Source organism: Amia ocellicauda, chromosome 10 (genome assembly GCF_036373705.1).
Source record: "Amia ocellicauda isolate fAmiCal2 chromosome 10, fAmiCal2.hap1, whole genome shotgun sequence".
Lineage (NCBI taxonomy): Eukaryota > Metazoa > Chordata > Actinopteri > Amiiformes > Amiidae > Amia > Amia ocellicauda.
This window is the reverse complement of record NC_089859.1, coordinates 42,580,049-42,604,055: the sequence shown is the minus strand read 5'-3', so window position 1 is coordinate 42,604,055 and position 24,007 is coordinate 42,580,049. Positions and strand designations below refer to the sequence as shown.

The 24,007-nt window shown below is 46.6% G+C and overlaps 10 non-coding genes and 38 pseudogenes across 10 annotated transcripts; all 48 read left to right on the top strand.

The window, feature by feature from the left end:
* The first annotated feature begins 5,768 nt into the window (after positions 1–5,768).
* LOC136761386 (uncharacterized) lies at positions 5,769–5,888 on the top strand (annotated as a pseudogene).
* Positions 5,889–6,098: 210 nt separating this feature from the next.
* On the top strand, positions 6,099–6,217 carry LOC136761815 (uncharacterized; annotated as a pseudogene).
* Positions 6,218–6,441: 224 nt separating this feature from the next.
* LOC136762587 (5S ribosomal RNA) lies at positions 6,442–6,560 on the top strand. The gene has a single exon (XR_010820782.1). It is a non-coding gene; the product is annotated as a 5S ribosomal RNA (ribosomal RNA).
* A 206-nt stretch (positions 6,561–6,766) lies between these two features.
* Positions 6,767–6,885, top strand: LOC136761592 (uncharacterized; annotated as a pseudogene).
* Positions 6,886–7,095: 210 nt separating this feature from the next.
* On the top strand, positions 7,096–7,214 carry LOC136761685 (uncharacterized; annotated as a pseudogene).
* A 210-nt stretch (positions 7,215–7,424) lies between these two features.
* LOC136762093 (5S ribosomal RNA) lies at positions 7,425–7,543 on the top strand. The gene has a single exon (XR_010820434.1). It is a non-coding gene; the product is annotated as a 5S ribosomal RNA (ribosomal RNA).
* Positions 7,544–7,762: 219 nt separating this feature from the next.
* On the top strand, positions 7,763–7,881 carry LOC136761087 (uncharacterized; annotated as a pseudogene).
* Positions 7,882–8,436: 555 nt separating this feature from the next.
* On the top strand, positions 8,437–8,554 carry LOC136760734 (uncharacterized; annotated as a pseudogene).
* A 554-nt stretch (positions 8,555–9,108) lies between these two features.
* On the top strand, positions 9,109–9,227 carry LOC136762447 (5S ribosomal RNA). The gene has a single exon (XR_010820646.1). It is a non-coding gene; the product is annotated as a 5S ribosomal RNA (ribosomal RNA).
* Positions 9,228–9,444: 217 nt separating this feature from the next.
* Positions 9,445–9,563, top strand: LOC136760914 (5S ribosomal RNA). The gene has a single exon (XR_010820301.1). It is a non-coding gene; the product is annotated as a 5S ribosomal RNA (ribosomal RNA).
* A 210-nt stretch (positions 9,564–9,773) lies between these two features.
* LOC136761568 (uncharacterized) lies at positions 9,774–9,892 on the top strand (annotated as a pseudogene).
* A 224-nt stretch (positions 9,893–10,116) lies between these two features.
* Positions 10,117–10,235, top strand: LOC136761090 (uncharacterized; annotated as a pseudogene).
* A 216-nt stretch (positions 10,236–10,451) lies between these two features.
* Positions 10,452–10,570, top strand: LOC136762535 (5S ribosomal RNA). Its single transcript, XR_010820732.1, has one exon. It is a non-coding gene; the product is annotated as a 5S ribosomal RNA (ribosomal RNA).
* A 215-nt stretch (positions 10,571–10,785) lies between these two features.
* On the top strand, positions 10,786–10,904 carry LOC136760860 (uncharacterized; annotated as a pseudogene).
* Positions 10,905–11,119: 215 nt separating this feature from the next.
* Positions 11,120–11,238, top strand: LOC136762215 (uncharacterized; annotated as a pseudogene).
* A 221-nt stretch (positions 11,239–11,459) lies between these two features.
* Positions 11,460–11,578, top strand: LOC136761896 (uncharacterized; annotated as a pseudogene).
* A 214-nt stretch (positions 11,579–11,792) lies between these two features.
* On the top strand, positions 11,793–11,911 carry LOC136761553 (5S ribosomal RNA). The gene has a single exon (XR_010820367.1). It is a non-coding gene; the product is annotated as a 5S ribosomal RNA (ribosomal RNA).
* A 215-nt stretch (positions 11,912–12,126) lies between these two features.
* Positions 12,127–12,245, top strand: LOC136761752 (uncharacterized; annotated as a pseudogene).
* A 210-nt stretch (positions 12,246–12,455) lies between these two features.
* LOC136761208 (uncharacterized) lies at positions 12,456–12,574 on the top strand (annotated as a pseudogene).
* Positions 12,575–13,122: 548 nt separating this feature from the next.
* Positions 13,123–13,241, top strand: LOC136761557 (uncharacterized; annotated as a pseudogene).
* A 548-nt stretch (positions 13,242–13,789) lies between these two features.
* On the top strand, positions 13,790–13,908 carry LOC136762039 (uncharacterized; annotated as a pseudogene).
* A 214-nt stretch (positions 13,909–14,122) lies between these two features.
* On the top strand, positions 14,123–14,241 carry LOC136760859 (uncharacterized; annotated as a pseudogene).
* Positions 14,242–14,456: 215 nt separating this feature from the next.
* LOC136762214 (uncharacterized) lies at positions 14,457–14,575 on the top strand (annotated as a pseudogene).
* Positions 14,576–14,796: 221 nt separating this feature from the next.
* LOC136761895 (uncharacterized) lies at positions 14,797–14,915 on the top strand (annotated as a pseudogene).
* A 214-nt stretch (positions 14,916–15,129) lies between these two features.
* Positions 15,130–15,248, top strand: LOC136761542 (5S ribosomal RNA). The gene has a single exon (XR_010820366.1). It is a non-coding gene; the product is annotated as a 5S ribosomal RNA (ribosomal RNA).
* A 215-nt stretch (positions 15,249–15,463) lies between these two features.
* On the top strand, positions 15,464–15,582 carry LOC136761751 (uncharacterized; annotated as a pseudogene).
* Positions 15,583–15,792: 210 nt separating this feature from the next.
* Positions 15,793–15,911, top strand: LOC136761207 (uncharacterized; annotated as a pseudogene).
* A 548-nt stretch (positions 15,912–16,459) lies between these two features.
* Positions 16,460–16,578, top strand: LOC136761556 (uncharacterized; annotated as a pseudogene).
* Positions 16,579–17,126: 548 nt separating this feature from the next.
* On the top strand, positions 17,127–17,245 carry LOC136762038 (uncharacterized; annotated as a pseudogene).
* Positions 17,246–17,459: 214 nt separating this feature from the next.
* LOC136760858 (uncharacterized) lies at positions 17,460–17,578 on the top strand (annotated as a pseudogene).
* Positions 17,579–18,133: 555 nt separating this feature from the next.
* Positions 18,134–18,252, top strand: LOC136760660 (uncharacterized; annotated as a pseudogene).
* Positions 18,253–18,468: 216 nt separating this feature from the next.
* Positions 18,469–18,587, top strand: LOC136761538 (uncharacterized; annotated as a pseudogene).
* A 211-nt stretch (positions 18,588–18,798) lies between these two features.
* Positions 18,799–18,917, top strand: LOC136760946 (uncharacterized; annotated as a pseudogene).
* Positions 18,918–19,144: 227 nt separating this feature from the next.
* LOC136760807 (uncharacterized) lies at positions 19,145–19,263 on the top strand (annotated as a pseudogene).
* Positions 19,264–19,474: 211 nt separating this feature from the next.
* Positions 19,475–19,593, top strand: LOC136762082 (5S ribosomal RNA). Its single transcript, XR_010820433.1, has one exon. It is a non-coding gene; the product is annotated as a 5S ribosomal RNA (ribosomal RNA).
* Positions 19,594–19,802: 209 nt separating this feature from the next.
* Positions 19,803–19,921, top strand: LOC136761006 (uncharacterized; annotated as a pseudogene).
* Positions 19,922–20,137: 216 nt separating this feature from the next.
* Positions 20,138–20,256, top strand: LOC136762157 (uncharacterized; annotated as a pseudogene).
* Positions 20,257–20,475: 219 nt separating this feature from the next.
* On the top strand, positions 20,476–20,594 carry LOC136760962 (uncharacterized; annotated as a pseudogene).
* Positions 20,595–20,804: 210 nt separating this feature from the next.
* Positions 20,805–20,923, top strand: LOC136760806 (uncharacterized; annotated as a pseudogene).
* Positions 20,924–21,131: 208 nt separating this feature from the next.
* Positions 21,132–21,250, top strand: LOC136761537 (uncharacterized; annotated as a pseudogene).
* A 211-nt stretch (positions 21,251–21,461) lies between these two features.
* Positions 21,462–21,580, top strand: LOC136760945 (uncharacterized; annotated as a pseudogene).
* Positions 21,581–21,809: 229 nt separating this feature from the next.
* LOC136761781 (uncharacterized) lies at positions 21,810–21,928 on the top strand (annotated as a pseudogene).
* A 209-nt stretch (positions 21,929–22,137) lies between these two features.
* On the top strand, positions 22,138–22,256 carry LOC136762547 (5S ribosomal RNA). Its single transcript, XR_010820744.1, has one exon. It is a non-coding gene; the product is annotated as a 5S ribosomal RNA (ribosomal RNA).
* Positions 22,257–22,467: 211 nt separating this feature from the next.
* LOC136761132 (uncharacterized) lies at positions 22,468–22,586 on the top strand (annotated as a pseudogene).
* Positions 22,587–22,813: 227 nt separating this feature from the next.
* On the top strand, positions 22,814–22,932 carry LOC136760923 (uncharacterized; annotated as a pseudogene).
* Positions 22,933–23,141: 209 nt separating this feature from the next.
* LOC136760805 (uncharacterized) lies at positions 23,142–23,260 on the top strand (annotated as a pseudogene).
* Positions 23,261–23,471: 211 nt separating this feature from the next.
* LOC136762600 (5S ribosomal RNA) lies at positions 23,472–23,590 on the top strand. Its single transcript, XR_010820794.1, has one exon. It is a non-coding gene; the product is annotated as a 5S ribosomal RNA (ribosomal RNA).
* Positions 23,591–23,811: 221 nt separating this feature from the next.
* LOC136761117 (uncharacterized) lies at positions 23,812–23,930 on the top strand (annotated as a pseudogene).
* The last annotated feature ends 77 nt before the right edge of the window (positions 23,931–24,007 follow it).

Below are 24,007 nucleotides of genomic sequence, written 5' to 3'. Positions count from 1 at the left end.
ATCCCTTGTGCCAGATTGAGTCAAATGCCTTTCTAAAGTCTACAAAACAGGCAAATATTTTTCCTTTATTGTTTTGGGTATATTTATTTATGAGGGTGTGTAGAGTGTAAATATGATCGGTTGTGCTGTGTTTTGGTAGGAAGCCAATCTGACTCTTATTCAGGACACTGTGCTTGGTAAGGAAGGCCAGTATCTGGGCGTTGATGATACTGCAGAACACCTTCCCCAGGTTACTGCTCACACAGCTGCCCCAGTAGTTATTGGGGTCTAATTTGTCTCCACTTTTAAAAATCGGGGTGATCAATCCTTGATTCCCGACCTCAGGGAAACACCCGGCTCTCAGCACCAGGTTAAAGAGTTTGAGCAGAGCCTCCTGCAGCTGCGGGCTGCTGTGCTTCAGCATCTCAGGGCTGATGCTGTCGGGGCCGCTGGCTTTCCTGGGTTTGAGGATTTTGAGTTGATGTTTTAGTTCCTGTATTGTAAATGGGTTATCTAAGGGATTTTGGTTATTCTTAATGATTTCTTCCAATTTATTTAGGTTTTTTAATATTTTAACCTGTTCTGGCTTTGGATTGTTTTCAACATTTTGGTAAAGTTTTTCAAAGTGTGTTTTCCAGATTTCTCCATTTTGAATTGGTATTTCATTTTTTGTTTTTGGGGTATTTATTCTGCCCATATAGTGGTCTTTTTTCTTACTGAGGAGTTGCTTGTAGTGCCGCAGGGCCTGGCAGTAGCTGAGGCGAGCCTCCTGGTTGTCGGGCTCTCTGTGTTTAGTGTTGGAGAGATGTCTCAGGTGTTTCCTAGAAGTTTCACACTCCTGGTCACACCACTGTTCTTTTTTTCTTTTAGACGATTTCATATTTTGGTTTTTAATTGTTTTAATGTTTGATTTTAAAGCCAGTCTCTCAAATATTTCATTCAGTGTTTTGGTGGCTGAGTTTATTCCGTTTTGGTTTATTTGCTAGTGTGAGGATTGATATCTGTCTAACATGTTTTCAATCTCATCACTATTCAGGGCTCTTGTGTAGTTCTCTGTGCTGGGCTCTGACCATCTCTAACTGGGTGGCAGGGAGACCAGTTTTGTGGGAAGTTTGGCTCTGACTTGTGGCTGCGCTGATCTTTTTAGGTAAAGTGTTATTTGGCTGTGGTCTGATAGTGGAGATTGTTGTCTGACTATAAACGCATTGTTGGCTTGTGGGTCCAGGTCAGTTATGGCGTAGTCCACCACACTGCTGCCCAGAGCCGAGCAGTATGTGAATCTCCCCAGAGAGTACCCCCTGGTCCTGCCATTGATGATATATAGACCCAGGCTTTTACATAGGCGCACTACCTGCTTCCTGCTCTTGTTTACCACGCTGTCGTGGCTGTGTCAGTGTGGAGGTGTGTGTGTGGCACAGCGGGGAGTCTCCGAACAGGTGTGTGTTCCCCTCTGTATTGATGTAGTCCATCTCTCTGCCAGTCCTGGCATTGAGATCGCCACACAGCAGTACAGAGCCCAGGGTCTGGAAGTGGCAGATTTCGTTTTGAAGCTCATGAAAGCCTTCCTCATTATAGTAGGGGGAGTCTGCGGGTGGCATATAAATTGCACATAGGTATATATCTGTGTTATTTTGTAGGGTGTCTTTTCTGATTTTCATCCACAGGTGTGTGTCTCCTCTCTGTACTGGGCATAGGGCTGCTCGGAGCTCCTCCCTGTACCACACGATAATCCCCCACGAGGCCCTGCCACACCTGACTTTGGGTTTTATATAGGAGGGCACAATCAGCTCCCTGTATCCATTGTATCCATCCAGTGTATAGACATATCTGCACAGCACGAAGTCTCTACAAGAATGAAAACATCTGAACTATTTACAGTGTTGATCAGTTCAGGGCCTGTGCTCTTCATTCCAAAAGTTGAGGAGCGTAAACCCTGCATATTCCAACTGCTTATTTTAAAGGACATGTTAATATATTTTATTATACTTGTCTCTTCTACATAAGAAAGTTTAATTTGTGGTCTACAACTGATATTATATTACTATTAATAATTATATATGGATATACATAATAATCACTCAAAGATTTTATGTTTGCATCAAAATATCAGAATAATTAAATCACATTTTTTCTTACTCTCCATCTCCACAACCATATATATGTGTGTTGAGGCTCAGTTAACTCAGCAGTGTGGAACAGATGACACTGAGGAGTTGCCTTATCTGGGCCAGCTGGGCAGCATCGGGCCTCCAGGCTCTGGAAGCCGCTGCTGCGTGGCTGTGTGGCTGTGCTGGTCCCCGGCTGTCCGCTCTGCTGTGCTGGACGGGCCCTCTGGGGATGGGGGGGTGGGGAATGGGGCCGCGGGGTCTCAGGGGCTGGGGCTGGGGTGGAGCCGGTGGCTGGGGATGTGGCCGGGGGCTGGGGGGTTTGCTCCTGGTCTCGAGGTGGGGGTGTGTGGGGTTTCGGCCCAGGGTTGTGTCCTTGAGGACCTTTGAGATGATCCTCACACCCGTCTTGTTGAGGTGGACGTGGTCATACAGGTGATGTGGCTGGATGTCTCAGTGGTGTGCCAGGTGGACGTTGGGGAGGAGGGCACATCTTCGGGACACTTCTGCGTTGATGGCCTGGATGATGTGCAGGGGCACGTCTGTGCGGGGCAGCAGTGTGGAGATGGAAATTTTGGCAGTTGGGAATTCCTCTGTGGCTTTCGTTGCTACCTGTCTCAGGGCTGAGGCCACATCGCCCCTGCGGGCACTCAGGTCGTTAGTGCCGGTGTGGATGAGGATGTGTTTGACTTGGCAAAGCCTCCTCTTGGAGAGCAGCTCCAGGGCTCTCTGTGCTGTGGAGCACCAAAGCTTTTTCACTTTTCGCCCAGGGAAGAGGCGCCTCTCAACCAGGAACTTCCCATTGGATTCGCTCAGAATGACCACCTCTGCATTGACCTGCCACTCCGGGTTTGCGTCGGGAGTGGTGGGGGCAGCGGGTGTGTTTTGGGGGAGTGGCGTTTCAGGGGGTTGTGTATTAGTGGCAGGTCTGGTGATAGTGGGTGTGTCAGGAGTGGTGGGGAGTGTGGGTGGATCAGTGGGTGCGTCAGGGGTTGGAGGTGTTGTGGGGTCAGTGCAGTGCAGTCTCTGTGCTCCAGTGATGTGTAGCTCCTCTCTTAGCTCCTCCAGCTGGCTCTGCAGGCTCCTCAGCTAGCTGTGCTGGGGTGTCCAGGTCAGCTCCTCCCTCGCTCTGCGCAGCTCCGTCCTCAGGGTTTGGCTCTGCTCCTCCAGGTCTCTCACTGCTGCTCTCAGCTCATGGATCTCAGCCTTGTGCTGCATCTTTAGTCTGTGCATCTCATCCCGGAGCTGATCACACAAGGAGGTCTGGGCCAGGGTGCTCAAGGTCTGCTCCCTGAACTCCGCAATCTCCAGCTCCAGCACTGATAGGCATTCCTTTAGTGTTTTAATGTTGCTAGAGAGTTTTGGGGAGACAGGGGGGCAGTCTGTGGGAGATGGGGCACTGTCTGGCTCCGTGTGGCTGGGGGCAGACTGCAGGGTGGCCGGCTCTGGCTCTTGTTTCTCTACCTCAGTCTGCTGCTTTGAGGTGTGGAAGCCGAGAGCTAATTGGTCCAGGCTGCTCTCGCTGCCCTGCACCATGATGGTCCCGTTGTGGTATACATTAAAAGTGAGCATCACACTGTCTGTGTCTTTCTCTACCAGCACTGAGATCTGCCTGCCTCTGCTAATGCCCCTCTTGTTGTTATTGGGGTATGTCTGGCACAGGGTTTTGTGAAAGGCGGTGTAGAACAGTAGATTGTTCTTGACCCTGTTTTCTCCTTTACCGGTGTAGTCTAGGATGAGGGTCTCAGGAGATGCTCTCATCACAGCTTGTTTGTAGTCCTTCTTAGCCTGTGCAGAGCGAATGTCTTCAGGGTATCGGATTTCAAAAGGCAGCTCTGCAGTCAGACTGCTGTTCGATAGATTTCTATCAGTCTCAGTGGCAGTTGGGCTCTCTCCTACTGTCACTCTATTCAAATCGGAGCTCTGCATTTTCATTGGCTGAGTCAACTACTGAGAATGCTTATTTATTTTATTAATACATATTTTTTTGTTTAATTATTTGTCTCTTACCTCCAATTCTTGTCTTCAGCTTTTCTTTTCTGACTTTTCTTCCTGAACTGTCTCTCTGCTTTCTTCTTTTTGTGTTTCTCTTAAAATTATTATTTTTTGAATACTTTTTCTTCTGAATTTCTATTCCATGTCTTCTGTGTATGTTTATAGTGCTATATATTCATTTGTAAATCACAAATTAAATCCGCTTATGTATAAAAACAAATGTTTTTTAGGAGCTCATATTCCTCTCTCTCTCTCTCTCTCCCTCTCTCTCTCTCTCTCTCTCTCTCTCAATTCATTTCATTTGTATTGTCAAAGCAATTGGACATACATACACATACATACATATACACTCACCTAAAGGATTATTAGGAACACCTGTTCAATTTCTCATTAATGCAATTATCTAATCAACCAATCACATGGCAGTTGCTTCAATGCATTTAGGGGTGTGGTCCTGGTCAAGACAATCTCCTGAACTCCAAACTGAATGTCTGAATGGGAATGAAAGGTGATTTAAGCAATTTTGAGCGTGGCATGGTTGTTGGTGCCAGACGGGGCGGTCTGAGTATTTCACAATCTGCTCAGTTACTGGGATTTTCACGCACAACCATTTCTAGGGTTTACAAAGAATGGTGTGAAAAGGGAAAAACATCCAGTATGCGGCAGTCCTGTGGGCGAAAATGCCTTGTTGATGCAAGAGGTCAGAGGAGAATGGGCCGACTGATTCAAGCTGATAGAAGAGCAACTTTGACTGAAATAACCACTAGTTACAAACGAGGTATGCAGCAAAGCATTTGTGAAGCCACAACACGTACAACCTTGAGGCGGATGGGCTACAACAGCAGAAGACCCCACCGGGTACCACTCATCTCCACTACAAATAGGAAAAAGAGGTGAGACATTCAGATGGTAGAGTCAGAATTTGGCGTAAACAGAATGAGAACATGGATCCATCATGTCTTGTTACCACTGTGCAGGCTGGTGGTGGTGGTGTAATGGTGTGGGGGATGTCTTCTTGGCACACTTTAGGCCCCTTAGTACCAATTGGGCATCGTTTAAATGCTACGGCCTACCTGAGCATTGTTTCTGACCATGTCCATCCCTTTTTGACCACCATGTACCCATCCTCTGATGGCTACTTCCAGCAGGATAATGCACCATGTCACAAAGGTCGAATCATTTCAAATTGGTTTCTTGAACATGACAATGAGTTCACTGTACTAAACTGGCCCCCACAGTCACCAGATCTCAACCCAATGGAGCATCTTTGGGATGTGGTGGAACGGGAGCTTCGTGCCCTGGATGTGCATCCCACAAATCTCCATCAACTGCAAGATGCTATCCTATCAATATGGGCCAACATTTCTAAAGAATGCTTTCAGCACCTTGTTGAAGCAATGCCACGTAGAATTAAAGCAGTTCTGAAGGCGAAAGGGGGTCAAACACAGTATTAGTATGGTGTTCCTAATAATCCTTTAGGTGAGTTCATCATAGCTCTTAATACTCTCTTTCTTTCTGGAGGAGATATAATTGAAGTATTGTACACGTACCCGGCTACTTTCAACACCCATTGCTGCACTGATATTTTTCCATCCATTTTTCTTTTTTCTTTTTTTTTTTTTTTTTTTTGCTGGCAGTTCCGTCAATACCCGCCAGCCTTTAAGAGACATCATGCAGCCAGGCATCTCGGCTTGCGGCCACACCATCCTGAACGCGCCCGATCTTGTCAGATTTCGGGAAGCTAAACGGGGCAGGGCCTGGTCAGTACTTGGATGGGAGACCTCCTAGAAATACCAGGTGCTGCAAGCTTTTTACGTCTCCTGGGTAACTTCATCGTAGCTCTTAATACTCTCTTTCTGTCTCCAGGAGATATAATTGAAGAATTGTACACGTACCCGGCTACTTTCAACACCCTTTGCTGCACTGGTATATTTCCCTCTATTTTTCTTTTTTTTTTTTGCTGGCAGTTCCGTCAATACCCGCCAGCCTTTAAGAGACATCATGCAGCCAGGCATCTCGGCTTGCGGCCACACCATCCTGAACGCGCCCGATCTCGTCAGATCTCGGAAGCTAAACGGGGCAGGACCTGGTCAGTACATGAAAGTGAGACCTCCTGGAAATACCTAGTGCTGCAAGCTTTTACGTCTCCTGGGTAACTTTATCGTAGCTCTTAATACTCTCTCTCTGTCTGGAGGAGATATAATTGAAGTATTGTACACGTATCCAGCTACTGTCAACACCCTTTGCTGCACTGATATTTTTCCATCCATTTTTCTTTTTTCTTTTTTTTTTTTTTTTTTTTGCTGGAAGTTCCGTCAATACCCGCCAACCTTTAAGAGACATCATGCAGCCAGGCCTCTTGGCTTGCGGCCACACCGTCCTGAACGTGCCCGATCTCGTAAGATCTCGGAAGCTAAACGGGGCAGGACCTGGTCAGTACTTGGATGGGAGACCTCCTGGAAATACCTGGTGCTGCAAGCTTTTACGTCTCCTGGGTAACTTCATCGTAGCTCTTAATACTCTCTTTCTGTCTCCAGGAGATATAATTGAAGAATTGTACACGTACCCGGCTACTTTGAACACCTTTTCCTGCACTGATATTTTTCCCTCCATTTTTCTTTTTTTTTGCTGGAAATTCCGACAATACCCGCTAGCCTTTAAGAGACATCATGCAGCCAGACATCTCGGCTTGCGGCCACACCGTCCTGAACGCGCCCGATCTTGTCAGATCTCGGAAGCTAAACGGGGCAGGACCTGGTCAGTACTTAAATGTGAGACCTCCTGGAAATACCAGGTGCTGCCAGCTTTTTACGTCTCCTGGGGAACTTCATCGTAGCTCTTAATACTCTCTTTCTGTCTGGAGAAGATATAATTGAAGAATTGTACACGTACCCGGCTACTTTCAACACCCTTTGCTGCACTGGTATTTTTCCCTCTATTTTTCTTTTTTTTTTTTGCTGGCAGTTCCGTCAATACCCGCCAGCCTTTAAGAGACATCATGCAGCCAGGCATCTCGGCTTGCGGCCACACCATCCTGAACGCGCCCGATCTCGTCAGATCTCGGAAGCTAAACGGGGCAGGACCTGGTCAGTACATGAATGTGAGACCTCCTGGAAATACCTCGTGCTGCAAGCTTTTACGTCTCCTGGGTAACTTTATCGTAGCTCTTAATACTCTCTATCTGTCTGGAGGAGATTTAATTGAAGTATTGTACACGTACCCAGCTACTGTCAACACCCTTTGCTGCACTGATATTTTTCCATCCATTTTTTTTTTTTTTTTTTTGCTGGAAGTTCCGTCAATACCCGCCAACCTTTAAGAGACATCATGTAGCCAGGCCTTTCGGCTTGTGGCCACACCGTCCTGAATGCGCCCGATCTCGTCAGATCTCGGAAGCTAAACGGGGCAGGGCCTGGTCAGTACTTGGATGGGAGACCTCCTAGAAATACCAGGTGCTGCAAGCTTTTTACGTCTCCTGGGTAACTTCATCGTAGCTCTTAATACTCTCTTTCTGTCTCCAGGAGATATAATTGAAGAATTGTACACGTACCCGGCTACTTTCAACACCCTTTCCTGCACTGATATTTTTCCCTCCATTTTTCTATTTTTTTTTTTTTTTTTTTGCTGGAAATTCCGTCAATACCCGCCAGCCTTTAAGAGACGTCATGCAGCCAGACATCTAGGCTTGCGGCCACACCGTCCTGAACGCGCCCGATCTCGTCAGATCTCGGAAGCTAAACGGGGCAGGACCTGTTCAGTACTTGAATGTGAGACCTCCTGGAAATACCTGGTGCTGCAAGCTTTTACGTCTCCTGGGTAACTTTATCGTAGCTCTTAATACTCTCTATCTGTCTGGAGGAGATATAATTGAAGAATTGTACACGTACCCGGCTACCTTCAACACGCTTTGCTGCACTGATATTTTTCCCTCCATTTTTCTTTTTTCTTTTGTTTCTTGCTGGAAGTTCCATCAATACCCTCCAGCCTTTAAGAGACATCATGCAGCCAGGCCTCTTGGCTTGAGGCCACACCGTCCTGAAGTTGCAAAATCTCGTCAGATCTCGGAAGAAAAACTGGGCAGGGTCTGGTCAGTAATTGGATGGGTGACCTCCTGGAAATACCAGGTGCTGAAAGCTTTTTACATCTCCTGGGTAACTTCAGCGTAGCTCTTAATACTCTCATTCAGTCTGGAGGAGATATAATTGAAGAATTGTACATGTACCCGGCTACTTTCAACACCCTGTTCTGCACTGATATTTTTCCCTCCATTTTTCTATTTATTTATTTTTTATTTTTTGCTGGAAGTTCCGTCAATACCCGCCAGCCTTTAAGAGACATCATGCAGCCCGGCCTCTTGGCTTGCAGCCACACCGTCCTGAACACGCCCGATCTCATCAGATTTCGGAAGCTAACGGGGCAGGGCCTGGTCAGTACTTGGATGGGTGACCTCCTGGAAATACCAGGTGCTGCAAGCTTTTTACGTCTCCTGGGTAACTTCATCATAGCTCTTAATACTCTCTTTCAGTCTGTAGGAGATATTATTGAAGAATTGTACACGTACCCGGCTACTTTCAAAACCCTTTGCTGCACTGATATTTTTCCCTCCATTTTTCTTTTTTCTTTTTTTTTTTGCTGTAAGTTCCGTCAATACCCGCCAGCCTTAAAGAGACATCATGCAGCCGTGCCTCTCGGCTTTCGGCCACACCGTCCTGAATGCGCATGATATCGTCAGATCTCGGAAGCTAAACGGGGCAGGACCTGGTCAGTACTTGAATGTGAGACCTCCTGGACATACCAGGTGCTGCAAACTTTTACGTCTCCTGGGTAACTTTATCGTAGCTCTTAATACTCTCTTTCAGTCTGCAGGAGATATAATTGAAGAATTGTACACGTACCCGGCTACTTTCAACACCCTTTCCTGCACTGATATTTTTCCCTCCATTTTTCTATTTTTTTTTTTTTTTTTTTTGCTGGAAGTTCCGTCAATACCCGCCAACCTTTAAGAGACATCATGCAGCCAGGCCTTTTGGCTAGCGGCCACACCGTCCTGAACGCGCCCGATCTCGTCAGATCTCGGAAGCTAAACGGGGCAGGGCCTGGTCAGTACTTGGATGGGAGACCTCCTAGAAATACCAGGTGCTGCAAGCTTTTCACGTCTCCTGGGTAACTTCATCGTAGCTCTTAATACTCTCTATCTGTCTGGAGGAGATATAATTGAAGTATTGTACACGTACCCAGCTACTGTCAACACCATTTGCTGCACTGATATTTTTCCATCCATTTTTCTTTTTTTTTTTTTTTTTTTGCTGGATGTTCCGTCAATACCCGCCAACCTTTAAGAGACATCATGTAGCCAGGCCTCTTGGCTTGCGGCCACACCGTCCTGAATGCGCCCGATCTCGTCAGATCTCGGAAGCTAAACGGGGCAGGGCCTGGTCAGTACTTGGATGGGAGACCTCCTAGAAATACCAGGTGCTGCAAGCTTTTTACGTCTCCTGGGTAACTTCATCGTAGCTCTTAATACTCTCTTTCTGTCTCCAGGAGATATAATTGAAGAATTGTACACGTACCCGGCTACTTTCAACACCCTTTGCTGCACTGGTATATTTCCCTCTATTTTTCTTTTTTTTTTTTGCTGGCAGTTCTGTCAATACCCGCCAGCCTTTAAGAGACATCATGCAGCCAGGCATCTCGGCTTGCGGCCACACCATCCTGAACGCGCCCGATCTCGTCAGATCTCGGAAGCTAAACGGGGCAGGACCTGGTCAGTACATGAATGTGAGACCTCCTGGAAATACCTAGTGCTGCAAGCTTTTACGTCTCCTGGGTAACTTTATCGTAGCTCTTAATACTCTCTCTCTGTCTGGAGGAGATATAATTGAAGTATTGTACACGTACCCGGCTACTGTCAACACCCTTTGCTGCACTGATATTTTTCCATCCATTTTTCTTTTTTCTTTTTTTCTTTTATTTTTTTGCTGGAAGTTCCGTCAATACCCGCCAACCTTTAAGAGACATCATGCAGCCAGGGCTTTCGGCTTGTGGACACACCGTCCTGAATGCGCCCGATCTCGTCAGATCTCGGAAGCTAAACGGTGCAGGGCCTGGTCAGTACTTGGATGGGAGACCTCCTAGAAATACCAGGTGCTGCAAGCTTTTTACGTCTCCTGGGTAACTTCATCGTAGCTCTTAATACTCTCTATCTGTCCGGAGGAGATATAATTTAAGTATTGTACACGTACCCAGCTACTGTCAACACCCTTTGCTGCACTGAAATTTTTCCATCCATTTTTCTTTTTTTTTTTTTTTTCTGCTGGAAGTTCCGTCAATACCCGCCAACCTTTAAGAGACATAATGCAGCCAGGCCTCTCGGCTTGCGGCCACACCGTCCTGAATGCGCCCGATCTCGTCAGATCTCGGAAGCTAAACGGGGCAGGGCCTGGTCAGTACTTGGATGGGAGACCTCCTAGAAATACCAGGTGCTGCAAGCCTTTTACGTCTCCTGGGTAACTTCATCGTAGCTCTTAATACTCTCTATCTGTCCGGAGGAGATATAATTGAAGTATTGTACACGTACCCAGCTACTGTCAACACCCTTTGCTGCACTGATATTTTTCCATCCATTTTTCTTTTTTTTTTTTTTTTTGCTGGAAGTTCCGTCAATACCCGCCAGCCTTTAAGAGACATCATGCAGCCAGACATCTCGGCTTGCGGCCACACCGTCCTGAACGCGCCCGATCTCGTCAGATCTCGGAAGCTAAACGGGGCAGGACCTGGTCAGTACTTGAATGTGAGACCTCCTGGAAATACCTGGTGCTGCAAGCTTTTACGTCTCCTGGGTAACTTTATCGTAGCTCTTAATACTCTCTATCTGTCTGGAGGAGATATAATTGAAGAATTGTACACGTACCCAGCTACTGTCAACACCATTTGCTGCACTGATATTTTTCCCTCCATTTTTCTTTTTTCTTTTGTTTTTTGCTGGAAGTTCCATCAATACCCTCCAGCCTTTAAGACACATCATGCAGCCAGGCCTCTTGGCTTGAGGCCACACCGTCCTGAAGACGCAAGATCTCGTCAGATCTCGGAAGAGAAACTAGGCAGGGCCTGGTCAGTAATTGGATGGGTGACCTCCTGGAAATACCAGGTGCTGAAAGCTTTTTACATCTCCTGGGTAACTTCAGCGTAGCTCTTAATACTCTCATTCAGTCTGGAGGAGATATAATTGAAGAATTGTACATGTACCCGGCTACTTTCAACACCCTGTCCTGCACTGATATTTTTCCCTTCATTTTTCTATTTATTTATTTTTTATTTTTTGCTGGAAGTTCCGTCAATACCCGCTAGCCTTTAAGAGACATCATGCAGCCAGGCATCTCGGCTTGCGGCCACACCATCCTGAACTCGCCCGATCTCGTCAGATCTTGGAAGCTAAACGGGGCAGGACCTGGTCGGTACATGAATGTGAGACCTCCTGGAAATACCTGGTGCTGCAAGCTTTTACGTCTCCTGGGTAACTTTATCGTAGCTCTTAATACTCTCTATCTGTCTGGAGGAGATATATTTGAAGTATTGTACACGTACCCAGCTACTGTCAACACCCTTTGCTGCACTGATATTTTTCCATCCATTTTTCTTTTTTTTTTTTTTTTTGCTGGAAGTTCCGTCAATACCCGCCAACCTTTAAGAGACATCATGCAGCCAGGCCTCTTGGCTTGCGGCCACACCGTCCTGATTGCGCCCGATCTCGTCAGATCTCGGAAGCTAAACGGGGCAGGGCCTGGTCAGTACTTGGATGGGAGACCTCCTAGAAATACCAGGTGCTGCAAGCCTTTTACGTCTCCTGGGTAACTTCATCGTAGCTCTTAATACTCTCTTTCTGTCTCCAGGAGATATAATTGAAGAATTGTACACGTACTAGGCTACTTTCAACACCCTTTGCTGCACTGATATTTTTCCTCCATTTTTCTTTTTATTTTATTTTTTTGCTGGAAGTTCCGTCAATATCCGCCAGCCTTTAAGAGACATCATGCAGCCAGGCCTCTTGGCTTGTAGTCACACCGTCCTGAACGCGCCCGATCATATCAGATTTCGGAAGCTAAACGGGGCAGGGCATGGTCAGTACTTGGATGTGTGACCTCCTGGAAATACCAGGTGCTGCAAGCTTTTTACGTCTCCTGGGTAACTTCATCGTAGCTCTTAATACTCTCTTTCTTTCTCCAGGAGATATAATTGAAGAATTGTACACGTACCCGGCTACTTTCAACACCCTGTGCTGCACTGGTATATTTCCCTCTATTTTTCTTTTTTTTTTTTGCTGGCAGTTCCGTCAATACCCGCCAGCCTTTAAGAGACATCATGCAGCCAGGCATCTCGGCTTGCGGCCACACCATCCTGAACGCGCCCGATCTCGTCAGATCTCGGAAGCTAAACGGGGCAGGACCTGGTCAGTACATGAATGTGAGACCTCCTGGAAATACCTGGTGCTGCAAGCTTTTACGTCTCCTGGGTAACTTTATCGTAGCTCTTAATACTCTCTATCTGTCTGGAGGAGATATAATTGAAGTATTGTACACGTACCCAGCTACTGTCAACATCCTTTGCTGCACTGATATTTTTCCATCCATTTTTTTTTTTTTTTTTTTTTTTTTTTTGCTGGACGTTCCGTCAATACCCGCCAGCCTTTAAGAGACATCATGCAACCAGGCCTCTCGGTTTGCGGACACACAGTCCTGAACGCGCCCGATCTCGGAAGATCTCGGAAACTAAATGGGGCAGGACCTGGTCAGTACTTGGATGGGAGATCTTCTGGAAATACCAGGTGCTGCCAGCTTTTTACGTCTCCTGGGGAACTTCATCGTAGCTCTTAATACTCTCTTTCTGTCTGGAGAATATATAATTGAAGAATTGTACACGTACCCGGCTACTTTCAACACCCTTTGCTGCACTGGTATTTTTCCCTCTATTTTTCTTTTTTTTTTTGGCTGGCAGTTCCGTCAATACCCGCCAGCCTTTAAGAGACATCATGCAGCCAGGCATCTCGGCTTGCGGCCACACCATCCTGAACGCGCCCGATCTCATCAGATCTCGGAAGCTAAACGGGGCAGGACCTGGTCAGTACATGAATGTGAGACCTCCTGGAAATACCTCGTGCTGCAAGCTTTTACGTCTCCTGGGTAACTTTATCGTAGCTCTTAATACTCTCTATCTGTCTGGAGGAGATATAATTGAAGTATTGTACACGTACCCAGCTACTGTCAACATCCTTTGCTGCACTGATATTTTTCCATCCATTTTTTTTTTTTTTTTTTTTTTTTTTTTTGCTGGACGTTCCGTCAATACCCGCCAGCCTTTAAGAGACATCATGCAACCAGGCCTCTCGGTTTGCGGACACACAGTCCTGAACGCGCCCGATCTCGGAAGATCTCGGAAACTAAATGGGGCAGGACCTGGTCAGTACTTGGATGGGAGATCTTCTGGAAATACCAGGTGCTGCCAGCTTTTTACGTCTCCTGGGGAACTTCATCGTAGCTCTTAATACTCTCTTTCTGTCTGGAGAATATATAATTGAAGAATTGTACACGTACCCAGCTACTGTCAACACCCTTTGCTGCACTGATATTTTTCCATCCATTTTTTTTTTTTTTTTTGCTGGAAGTTCCGTCAATACCCGCCAACCTTTAAGAGACATCATGCAGCCAGGACTTTCGGCTTGCGGCCACACCATCCTGAACTCGCCCGATCTCGTCAGATCTTGGAAGCTAAACGGGGCAGGACCTGGTCAGTACATGAATGTGAGACGTCCTGGAAATACCTGGTGCTGCAAGCTTTCACGTCTCCTGGGTAACTTTATCGTAGCTCTTAATACTCTCTATCTGTCTGGAGGAGATATAATTGAAGTATTGTACACGTACCCAGCTACTGTCAACACCCTTTGCTGCACTGATATTTTTCCATCCATTTTTCTTTTTTTTTTTTTTTTTGCTGGAAGTTCCGTCAATACCCGCCAGCCTTTAAGAGACATCATGCAGCCAGACATCTCGGCTTGCGGCCACACCGTCCTGAACGCGCCCGATCTCGTCAGATCTCGGAAGCTAAACGGGGCAGGACCTGGTCAGTACTTGAATGTGAGACCTCCTGGAAATACCTGGTGCTGCAAGCTTTTACGTCTCCTGGGTAACTTTATCGTAGCTCTTAATACTCTCTATCTGTCTGGAGGAGATATAATTGAAGAATTGTACACGTACCCAGCTACTGTCAACACCATTTGCTGCACTGATATTTTTCCCTCCATTTTTCTTTTTTCTTTTGTTTTTTGCTGGAAGTTCCATCAATACCCTCCAGCCTTTAAGACACATCATGCAGCCAGGCCTCTTGGCTTGAGGCCACACCGTCCTGAAGACGCAAGATCTCGTCAGATCTCGGAAGAGAAACTAGGCAGGGCCTGGTCAGTAATTGGATGGGTGACCTCCTGGAAATACCAGGTGCTGAAAGCTTTTTACATCTCCTGGGTAACTTCAGCGTAGCTCTTAATACTCTCATTCAGTCTGGAGGAGATATAATTGAAGAATTGTACATGTACCCGGCTACTTTCAACACCCTGTCCTGCACTGATATTTTTCCCTTCATTTTTCTATTTATTTATTTTTTATTTTTTGCTGGAAGTTCCGTCAATACCCGCTAGCCTTTAAGAGACATCATGCAGCCAGGCATCTCGGCTTGCGGCCACACCATCCTGAACTCGCCCGATCTCGTCAGATCTTGGAAGCTAAACGGGGCAGGACCTGGTCGGTACATGAATGTGAGACCTCCTGGAAATACCTGGTGCTGCAAGCTTTTACGTCTCCTGGGTAACTTTATCGTAGCTCTTAATACTCTCTATCTGTCTGGAGGAGATATATTTGAAGTATTGTACACGTACCCAGCTACTGTCAACACCCTTTGCTGCACTGATATTTTTCCATCCATTTTTCTTTTTTTTTTTTTTTTTGCTGGAAGTTCCGTCAATACCCGCCAACCTTTAAGAGACATCATGCAGCCAGGCCTCTCGGCTTGCGGCCACACCGTCCTGATTGCGCCCGATCTCGTCAGATCTCGGAAGCTAAACGGGGCAGGGCCTGGTCAGTACTTGGATGGGAGACCTCCTAGAAATACCAGGTGCTGCAAGCCTTTTACGTCTCCTGGGTAACTTCATCGTAGCTCTTAATACTCTCTTTCTGTCTCCAGGAGATATAATTGAAGAATTGTACACGTACTAGGCTACTTTCAACACCCTTTGCTGCACTGATATTTTTCCTCCATTTTTCTTTTTATTTTATTTTTTTGCTGGAAGTTCCGTCAATATCCGCCAGCCTTTAAGAGACATCATGCAGCCAGGCCTCTTGGCTTGTAGTCACACCGTCCTGAACGCGCCCGATCATATCAGATTTCGGAAGCTAAACGGGGCAGGGCATGGTCAGTACTTGGATGTGTGACCTCCTGGAAATACCAGGTGCTGCAAGCTTTTTACGTCTCCTGGGTAACTTCATCGTAGCTCTTAATACTCTCTTTCTTTCTCCAGGAGATATAATTGAAGAATTGTACACGTACCCGGCTACTTTCAACACCCTGTGCTGCACTGGTATATTTCCCTCTATTTTTCTTTTTTTTTTTTGCTGGCAGTTCCGTCAATACCCGCCAGCCTTTAAGAGACATCATGCAGCCAGGCATCTCGGCTTGCGGCCACACCATCCTGAACGCGCCCGATCTCGTCAGATCTCGGAAGCTAAACGGGGCAGGACCTGGTCAGTACATGAATGTGAGACCTCCTGGAAATACCTGGTGCTGCAAGCTTTTACGTCTCCTGGGTAACTTTATCGTAGCTCTTAATACTCTCTATCTGTCTGGAGGAGATATAATTGAAGTATTGTACACGTACCCAGCTACTGTCAACATCCTTTGCTGCACTGATATTTTTCCATCCATTTTTTTTTTTTTTTTTTTTTTTTTTTTGCTGGACGTTCCGTCAATACCCGCCAGCCTTTAAGAGACATCATGCAACCAGGCCTCTCGGTTTGCGGACACACAGTCCTGAACGCGCCCGATCTCGGAAGATCTCGGAAACTAAATGGGGCAGGACCTGGTCAGTACTTGGATGGGAGATCTTCTGGAAATACCAGGTGCTGCCAGCTTTTTACGTCTCCTGGGGAACTTCATCGTAGCTCTTAATACTCTCTTTCTGTCTGGAGAATATATAATTGAAGAATTGTACACGTACCCGGCTACTTTCAACACCCTTTGCTGCACTGGTATTTTTCCCTCTATTTTTCTTTTTTTTTTTGGCTGGCAGTTCCGTCAATACCCGCCAGCCTTTAAGAGACATCATGCAGCCAGGCATCTCGGCTTGCGGCCACACCATCCTGAACGCGCCCGATCTCATCAGATCTCGGAAGCTAAACGGGGCAGGACCTGGTCAGTACATGAATGTGAGACCTCCTGGAAATACCTCGTGCTGCAAGCTTTTACGTCTCCTGGGTAACTTTATCGTAGCTCTTAATACTCTCTATCTGTCTGGAGGAGATATAATTGAAGTATTGTACACGTACCCAGCTACTGTCAACATCCTTTGCTGCACTGATATTTTTCCATCCATTTTTTTTTTTTTTTTTTTTTTTTTTTTTGCTGGACGTTCCGTCAATACCCGCCAGCCTTTAAGAGACATCATGCAACCAGGCCTCTCGGTTTGCGGACACACAGTCCTGAACGCGCCCGATCTCGGAAGATCTCGGAAACTAAATGGGGCAGGACCTGGTCAGTACTTGGATGGGAGATCTTCTGGAAATACCAGGTGCTGCCAGCTTTTTACGTCTCCTGGGGAACTTCATCGTAGCTCTTAATACTCTCTTTCTGTCTGGAGAATATATAATTGAAGAATTGTACACGTACCCAGCTACTGTCAACACCCTTTGCTGCACTGATATTTTTCCATCCATTTTTTTTTTTTTTTTTGCTGGAAGTTCCGTCAATACCCGCCAACCTTTAAGAGACATCATGCAGCCAGGACTTTCGGCTTGCGGCCACACCATCCTGAACTCGCCCGATCTCGTCAGATCTTGGAAGCTAAACGGGGCAGGACCTGGTCAGTACATGAATGTGAGACGTCCTGGAAATACCTGGTGCTGCAAGCTTTCACGTCTCCTGGGTAACTTTATCGTAGCTCTTAATACTCTCTATCTGTCTGGAGGAGATATAATTGAAGTATTGTACACGTACCCAGCTACTGTCAACACCCTTTGCTGCACTGATATTTTTCCATCCATTTTTCTTTTTTTTTTTTTTTTTGCTGGAAGTTCCGTCAATACCCGCCAGCCTTTAAGAGACATCATGCAGCCAGACATCTCGGCTTGCGGCCACACCGTCCTGAACGCGCCCGATCTCGTCAGATCTCGGAAGCTAAACGGGGCAGGACCTGGTCAGTACTTGAATGTGAGACCTCCTGGAAATACCTGGTGCTGCAAGCTTTTACGTCTCCTGGGTAACTTTATCGTAGCTCTTAATACTCTCTATCTGTCTGGAGGAGATATAATTGAAGAATTGTACACGTACCCAGCTACTGTCAACACCATTTGCTGCACTGATATTTTTCCCTCCATTTTTCTTTTTTCTTTTGTTTTTTGCTGGAAGTTCCATCAATACCCTCCAGCCTTTAAGACACATCATGCAGCCAGGCCTCTTGGCTTGAGGCCACACCGTCCTGAAGACGCAAGATCTCGTCAGATCTCGGAAGGGAAACTAGGCAGGGCCTGGTCAGTAATTGGATGGGTGACCTCCTGGAAATACCAGGTGCTGAAAGCTTTTTACATCTCCTGGGTAACTTCAGCGTAGCTCTTAATACTCTCATTCAGTCTGGAGGAGATATAATTGAAGAATTGTACATGTACCCGGCTACTTTCAACACCCTGTCCTGCACTGATATTTTTCCCTCCATTTTTCTATTTATTTATTTTTTATTTTTTGCTGGAAGTTCCGTCAATACCCGCTAGCCTTTAAGAGACATCATGCAGCCCGGCCTCTTGGCTTGCGGCCACACCGTCCTGAACACGCCCGATCTCATCAGATCTCGGAAGCCAAACGGGGCAGGGCCTCGTCAGTACTTGGATGGGAGACCTCCTGGAAATACCTGGTGCTGCAAGCTTTTTACGTCTCCTGGGAAACTTCATCGTAGCTCTTAATACTCTCTATCTGTCTGGAGGAGATATAATTGAAGTATTGTACACGTACCCGGCTACTTTCAACAGCCTTTGCTGCACTGATATTTTTCCCTCCATTTTTCTTTTTTCTTTTTTTTTTTGCTGGAAGTTCCGTCAATACCCGCCAGCCTTTAAGAGACATCATGCAGCCAGGCATCTCGGCTTGCGGCCACACCGTCCTGAACGCGTCCGATCTCGTAAGATCTCGGAAACTGAGTGGGGCAGGGCCTGGTCAGTACTTGGATGGGTGTCCTCCTGGAAATACCAGGTGCTGCAAGCTTTTTACGTCTCCTGGGTTACTTCATCGTAGCTCTTAATACTCTCTTTCAGTCTGGAGGAGATATAATTGAAGAATTGTACACGTACCTGGCTACTTTCAACACCCTTTGCTGCACTGATATTTTTACCACCATTTCTCTTTTTTTTTATTTGCTGGATGTTCCGTCAATACCCGCCAACCATTAAGAGACATCATGCAGCCAGGCCTCTTGGCTTGCAGCCACACCGTCCTGAACGCCCCCGATCTCATCAGATCTTGGAATTTAAACGGGGCAGGGCCTGGTCAGTACTTGGATGGGTGACCTCCTAGAAATGCCAGGTGCTGCAAGCTTTTTACGTCTCCTGGGTAACTTCATCGTAGCTCTTAATACTCTCTTTCTGTCCGGAGGAGATATAATTGAAGAATTGTACACGTACCCGGCTACTTTCAAAACCCATTACTGCACTGATATTTTTCCCTCCATTTTTCTTTTTCTTTTTTTTTTTTTTTTTTTTTTTGCTGGAAGTTCTGTCAATACCCGCCAGCCATTAAGAGACATCATGCAGCCAGGCATCTCGGCTTGCGGCCACACCATCCTGAACGCGCCCGATCTCGTCAGATCTCGGAAGCTAAACGGGGCAGGACCTGGTCAGTACTTGAATGTGAGACCTCCTGGAAATACCTGGTGCTGCAAGCTTTTACAACTCCTGAGTAACTTCATCGTAGCTGTTAATACTCTCTATCTGTCTGGAAGAGATATAATTGAAGTATTGTACATGTACCCAGCTACTGTCAACACCCTTTGCTGCACTGATATTTTTCCATCCATTTTTCTTTTTTTTTTTTTTGCTGGAAGTTCCGTCAATACCCGCCAACCTTTAAGAGACATCATGCAGCCAGGCCTCTCGGCTTGTGGCCACACCGTCCTGAATGCGCCCGATCTCGTCAGATCTCGGAAGCTAAACGGGGCAGGGCCTGGTCAGTACTTGGATGGGAGACCTCCTAGAAATACCAGGTGCTGCAAGCTTTTTACGTTACCTGGGTAACTTCATCGTAGCTCTTAATACTCTCTTTCTGTCTGGAGGAGATATAATTCAAGTATTGTACACGTACCCGGCTACTTTCAACACCCTTTGCTGCACTGGTATTTCTCCCTCCATTTCTCTTTTTTTTTTTTGCTGGCAGTTCCGTCAATACCCGCCAGCCTTTAAGAGACATCATGCAGCCAGGATCTCGGCTTGCGGCCACACCATCCTGAACGCGCCCGATCTCGTCAGATCTCGGAAACTGAATGGGGCAGGGCCTGGTCAGTACTTGGATGGGAGACCTCCTGGAAATACCAGGTGCTGCAAGCTTTTTACGTCTGCTGGGTAAGTTTATCGTAGCTCTTAATACTCTCTTTCTGTCTGGAGGAGATATAATTGAAGTATTGTACACGTACCCGGTTACTTTCAACACCCATTGCTGCACTGATATTTTTCCCTCCATTTTTCTTTTTCTTTATTATTATTTCTGGAAGTTCCGTCAATATCCGCCAGCCTTTAAGAGACATCATGCAACCAGGCCTCTCGGCTTGCGGACACACAGTCCTGAACGCGCCCGATCTCGGTAGATCTCGGAAACTAAACGGGACAGGACCTGGTCAGTACTTGGATGGGAGATCGTCTGGAAATACCAGGTGCTGCCAGCTTTTTACGTCTCCTGGGGAACTTCATCGTAGCTCTTAATACTCTCTTTCTGTCTGGAGAATATATAATTGAAGAATTGTACACGTACCCGGCTACTTTCAACACCCTTTGCTGCACTGGTATTTTTCCCTCTATTTTTCTTTTTTTTTTTTTTTTTTTTTGCTGGAAGTTCCGTCAATACCCACCAGCCTTTAAGAGACATCATGCAGCCAGGCCTCTTGGCTTGCGGCCACATTGTCCTGAACGCGCCTGATCTCGTTAGATCTCGGAAGCTAAACGGGGCAGGGCCTGGTCAGTACTTGGATGGGAGACCTCCAGGAAATACCTGGTGCTGCAAGCTTTTTACGTCTCCTGGGAAACTTAATCGTAGCTCTTAATACTCTCTATCTGTCTGGAGGTGTTATAATTGAGGAATTGTACACGTACCCGGCTACTTTCATCAGCCTTTGCTGCACTGGTATTTTTCCCTCTATTTTTCTTTTTTTTTTTTGCTGGCAGTTCCGTCAATACCCGCCAGCCTTTAAGAGACATCATGCAGCCAGGCGTCTCGGCTTGCGGCCACACCATCCTGAACGCGCCCGATCTCGTCAGATCTCGGAAGCTAAACGGGGCAGGACCTGGTCAGTACTTGAATGTGAGACCTCCTGGAAATACCTGGTGCTGCAAGCTTTTACGTCTCCTGGGTAACTTCATCGTAGCTCTTAATACTCTCTTTCTGTCTGGAGGAGATATAATTCAAGTATTGTACACGTACCCGGCTACTTTCAACACCCTTTGCTGCACTGGTATTTCTCCCTCCATTTCTCTTTTTTTTATTGCTGGCAGTTCCGTCAATACCCGCCAGCCTTTAAGAGACATCATGCAGCCAGGCATCTCGGCTTGCGGCCACACCGTCCTGAACGCGTCCGATCTCGTAAGATCTCGGAAACTGAGTGGGGCAGGGCCTGGTCAGTACTTGGATGGGTGTCCTCCTGGAAATACCAGGTGCTGCAAGCTTTTTACGTCTCCTGGGTAACTTCATCGTAGCTCTTAATACTCTCTTTCAGTCTGGAGGAGTTATAATTGAAGAATTGTACACGTACCTGGCTACTTTCAACACCCTTTGCTGCACTGATATTTTTACCACCATTTCTCTTTTTTTTTATTTGCTGGATGTTCCGTCAAAACCCGCCAACCATTAAGAGACATCATGCAGCTAGGCCTCTTGGCTTGCAGCCACACCGTCCTGAACGCCCCCGATCTCATCAGATCTTGGAATTTAAACGGGGCAGGGCCTGGTCAGTACTTGGATGGGTGACCTCCTAGAAATGCCAGGTGCTGCAAGCTTTTTACGTCTCCTGGGTAACTTCATCGTAGCTCTTAATACTCTCTTTCTGTCCGGAGGAGATATAATTGAAGAATTGTACACGTACCCGGCTACTTTCAAAACCCATTACTGCACTGATATTTTTCCCTCCATTTTTCTTTTTCTTTTTTTTTTTTTTTTTTTTTTTTTGCTGGAAGTTCTGTCAATACCCGCCAGCCATTAAGAGACATCATGCAGCCAGGCCTCTCGGCTTGCGGCCACACCGTCCTGAACGCGCCCGATCTCGTCAGATCTCAGAATTTAAACGGGGCAGGGCCTGGTCAGTACTTTTATGGGTGACCTTCTGGAAATACGAGGTGCTGCAAACTTTTTACGTCTCCTGGGTAACTTCATCGTAGCTCTTAATTCTCTCTTTCTGTCTGGAGGAGATATAATTGAAGAGTTGTACACGTACCCGGCTACTTTCAACAGCCTTAGCTGCACTGATATTTTTCCCTCCATTTCTCTTTTTTTTTTTGCTGGCTGTTCCGTAAATACCCGCCAGCCTTTAAGAGACATCATGCCGCCAGGCATCTTGGCTTGCGGCCACACCGTCCTGAACGCGCCCGATCTCGTCAGATCTCGGAAGCCAAACGGGGCAGGGCCTGGTCAGTACTTGGATGGGTTTCCTCCTGGAAATACCAGGTGCTGCAAGCTTTTTACGTCTCCTGTGTAACTTCATCGTAGCTCTTAATACTCTCTTTCAATATGGAGGAGATATAATTGAAGAATTGTACACGTACCTGGCTACTTTCAACACCCTTTGCTGCACTGATATTTTTACCACCATTTCTCTTTTTTTTTATTTGCTGGATGTTCCGTCACAACCCGCCAACCATTAAGAGACATCATGCAGTCAGGCCTCTCGGCTTGCAGCCACACCGTCCTGAACGCCCCCGATCTCATCAGATCTTGGAATTTAAACGGGGCAGGGCCTGGTCAGTACATGGATGGGTGACCTCCTGGAAATGCCAGGTGCTGCAAGCTTTTTACGTCTCCTGGGTAACTTCATCGTAGCTCTTAATACTCTCTTTCTGTCTGGAGGAGATATAATTGAAGAATTGTACACGTACCCGGCTACTTTCAAAACCCATTACTGCACTGATATTTTTCCCTCCATTTTTCTTTTTCTTTTTTTTTTTTTTTTTTTTTTTGCTGGAAGTTCCGTCAATACCCGCCAGCCTTTAAGAGACATCATGCAGCCAGGCCTCTTGGCTTGCGACCACATTGTCCTGAAAGCGCCCGATCTCGTCAGATCTCGGAAGCTAAACGGGGCAGGGCCTGATCAGTACTTGGATGGGAGACCTCCAGGAAATACCTGGTGCTGCAAGCTTTTAAAGTCTCCTGGGAAACTTCATCGTAGCTCTTAATACTCTCTATCTGTCTGGAGGTGTTATAATTGAGGAATTGTACATGTACCCAGCTACTTTCAACAGCCTTTGCTGCACTGGTATTTTTCCCTCTATTTTTCTTTTTTTTTTTGCTGGCAGTTCCGTCAATACCCGCCAGCCTTTAAGAGACATCATGCAGCCAGGCGTCTCGGCTTGCGGCCACACCATCCTGAACGCGCCCGATCTCGTCAGATCTCGGAAGCTAAACGGGGCAGGACCTGGTCAGTACTTGAATGTGAGACCTCCTGGAAATACCTGGTGCTGCAAGCTTTTACAACTCCTGGGTAACTTCATCGTAGCTCTTAATACTCTCTATCTGTCTGGAAGAGATATAATTGAAGTATTGTACACGTACCCAGCTACTGTCAACACCCTTTGCTGCACTGATATTTTTCCATCCATTTTTCTTTTTTTTTTTTTTGCTGGAAGTTCCGTCAATACCCGCCAACCTTTAAGAGACATCATGCAGCCAGGCCTCTCGGCTTGTGGCCACACCGTCCTGAATGCGCCCGATCTCGTCAGATCTCGGAAGCTAAACGGGGCAGGGCCTGGTCAGTACTTGGATGGCTGACCTCCTAGAAATACCAGGTGCTGCAAGCTTTTTACGTCACCTGGGTAACTTCATCGTAGCTCTTAATTCTCTCTTTCTGTCTGGAGGAGATATAATTGAAGAATTGTACACGTACCCGGCTACTTTCAACACCCTTTGCTGCACTGATATTTTTCCCTCCCTTTTTCTATTTTTTTTTTTTTTTTTTTTTGCTGGAAGTTCCGTCAATACTTGCCAGCCTTTAAGAGACATCATGCAGCCAGGCCTCTCGGCTTGCGGCCACACCGTCCTGAACGCGCCTGATCTCATCATATCTCGGAAGCTAAACGGGGCAGGGTCTGGTCAGTACTTGGTTGGGTGACCTCCTGGAAATACCAGGTGCTGCAAGCTTTTTACGTCTCCTGGGTAACTTCATCGTAGCTCTTAATACTCTCTTTCAGTCTGGAGGAGATATTATTGAAGAATTG